Source organism: Amphiprion ocellaris, chromosome 18 (genome assembly GCF_022539595.1).
Source record: "Amphiprion ocellaris isolate individual 3 ecotype Okinawa chromosome 18, ASM2253959v1, whole genome shotgun sequence".
Taxonomy (NCBI): Eukaryota; Metazoa; Chordata; class Actinopteri; family Pomacentridae; genus Amphiprion; species Amphiprion ocellaris.
This window is the reverse complement of record NC_072783.1, coordinates 21,984,884-21,986,770: the sequence shown is the minus strand read 5'-3', so window position 1 is coordinate 21,986,770 and position 1,887 is coordinate 21,984,884. Positions and strand designations below refer to the sequence as shown.

Below are 1,887 nucleotides of genomic sequence, written 5' to 3'. Positions count from 1 at the left end.
CTGTTGGCCTCCATCTTTCCCTATCTCACGTCTCTGCCTTGTCCTCTTTGTCTCTGTTCTCCTGTTTTGGTTCCCCCTTTTGGCTTTTTCTTTATTTTCTCTTAAGGACTTAATTTTATTGGACTTTTGTTGCTTTTTCCCTGCCTGGACTCTGCAGCTGCTCTTTGTTTGTTTAACACTTAAAGTGCTTCTGTACTGTCTTTGTACTAGGTATGGCAGTATAGTTACCTTTAACCAAAATACTACAGTAGAAAGGAGGCTAGGCCAGATCAGACTCCAGGGTGTGTGAAAACAAGGGAGATGACACAGTATTAAAAGACAATTTGCATTTAATTGCAGAGTTCAAACTGCAAAGGGGTTTGTGCACAATAATAAACAACAACAAAAAAAAAAAATAGCGGTCTCAAAATAGAATAAAAGATAAACAAAATGAAATAAAAATAGTCCTTTTTGTCTTTGGTGGTTTTTTTTGTTTTAGTCTTTCAGTCTTTCAGTGTCAATGGTTCAAAGTTCAGTGTTCACAGTTGTGTGTTTGTAACCAGTTGGGTTACAAGCTACCAGTTTGTTCGACTCTTTGGGCTGACGCTCGCCATCCAGCACTGGAAGTTGATCCTTGGTTCTTCTCAAGATTTCCAAATCCGATCCAAAAAAAAACCCCGACCTGAGGAACAGGTCAGAATAAAGCAACTTAAACTATGATCTGCAGTGTCTGTAGCTTGCTACCCTGTTTGTAAAGGCTTTACAATAGTTTCTACATTCTTTTTCCACGTTGTACAACAATTTATAATTCAACATCAACTTTCTAGATTACCAATAAATGAAATTAAAATCATTTACATTTAGTAATTAAGTAATTAGTTTCTCTGCTCAAAAGTATAGGGTGAATACACCTATAAATTAATCCAAAATTGCTTTAGAAGTGGACTAGAAATACAATTGGCTTGTAAATGTATCAGAATATATCAAAATTTATGCAAAGTGCAGGTAAATGCACTTGACATTAACACACACATTTGCTACAGTGTACTGACACAGATTAGCACCATAGAAAATACAGAGTGCTTACAAACACAAAATACAGCACATTTCATAATTTTAGAACATAATTTTCACAGGAACCTTCAAGTAACATTTGTTATCTGGTAAAATAAACCCATTGTTAGGCGTGTGGCCTCACAATACACATTTTCTTTCAAGAAAAGCTAGCAGAAGTTCCAATCGGAGGTTAACATTTAAGCTAGCGGCGATTAGCATGCTAAATTAGCCCACACAGACACTCAATGGGACTTACCATGCTAAGCACCACGCGCAGCAAGGGGAATTCCAGCTCACAAGGGTTCACAGCCTTGAATCTCTCAATATCTTTAAATTTAACAAACGAGTTGTCATTATATTTATATATTTCAATGATTACACAAGTTTTAGTGGTTTTCTGCTCACCAAACCTCAGAATTTCTCCACAAAAGGCTGCTACTGTCGCGTTACCTTTTCCACCACCAGCAAAGGATCTCTCTCGGTCCGCGGCTCGAGCGTGTCAGAGAAGCACGTACAGGGCACGCGCAGCTCGGGAGCAGGACGGGAGCTGACCCCTACCTGATTGGCTGATATTGACATTGGGATATACAGCCATTGGCTGTTTAAGTTGTCAAGCAAAAATACCTAAGTTAATCTAAATATGCGTATTTATTTATTGCGTTTTTAACTATTTATCAACATCTTTAGTGAACTTCTATTTTAATGTTTTAACAATATTTTTATTTTTAAAAATTTTTTCCAAGCATGAATATTTATAGTTTTATTCCCATTTTAAACACTGGGTTACACTTGCATCCCTGCTAACATTTGTTCTCCTGCAGTAGTTTTTATGACTTTTGTTGAGGCATCCAG

The 1,887-nt window shown here is 37.0% G+C and overlaps 1 long non-coding RNA gene across 1 annotated transcript; it reads right to left on the bottom strand.

Moving 5' to 3' along the window:
• Positions 1 to 311: 311 nt before the first annotated feature.
• Positions 312 to 1,492, bottom strand: LOC129347337 (uncharacterized). The gene is made up of 2 exons (XR_008599387.1): positions 1,292 to 1,492; positions 312 to 661 (listed from the first exon to the last, which is right to left on the bottom strand). It is a non-coding gene; the product is annotated as an uncharacterized LOC129347337 (long non-coding RNA).
• Between the last annotated feature and the right edge of the window lie 395 nt (positions 1,493 to 1,887).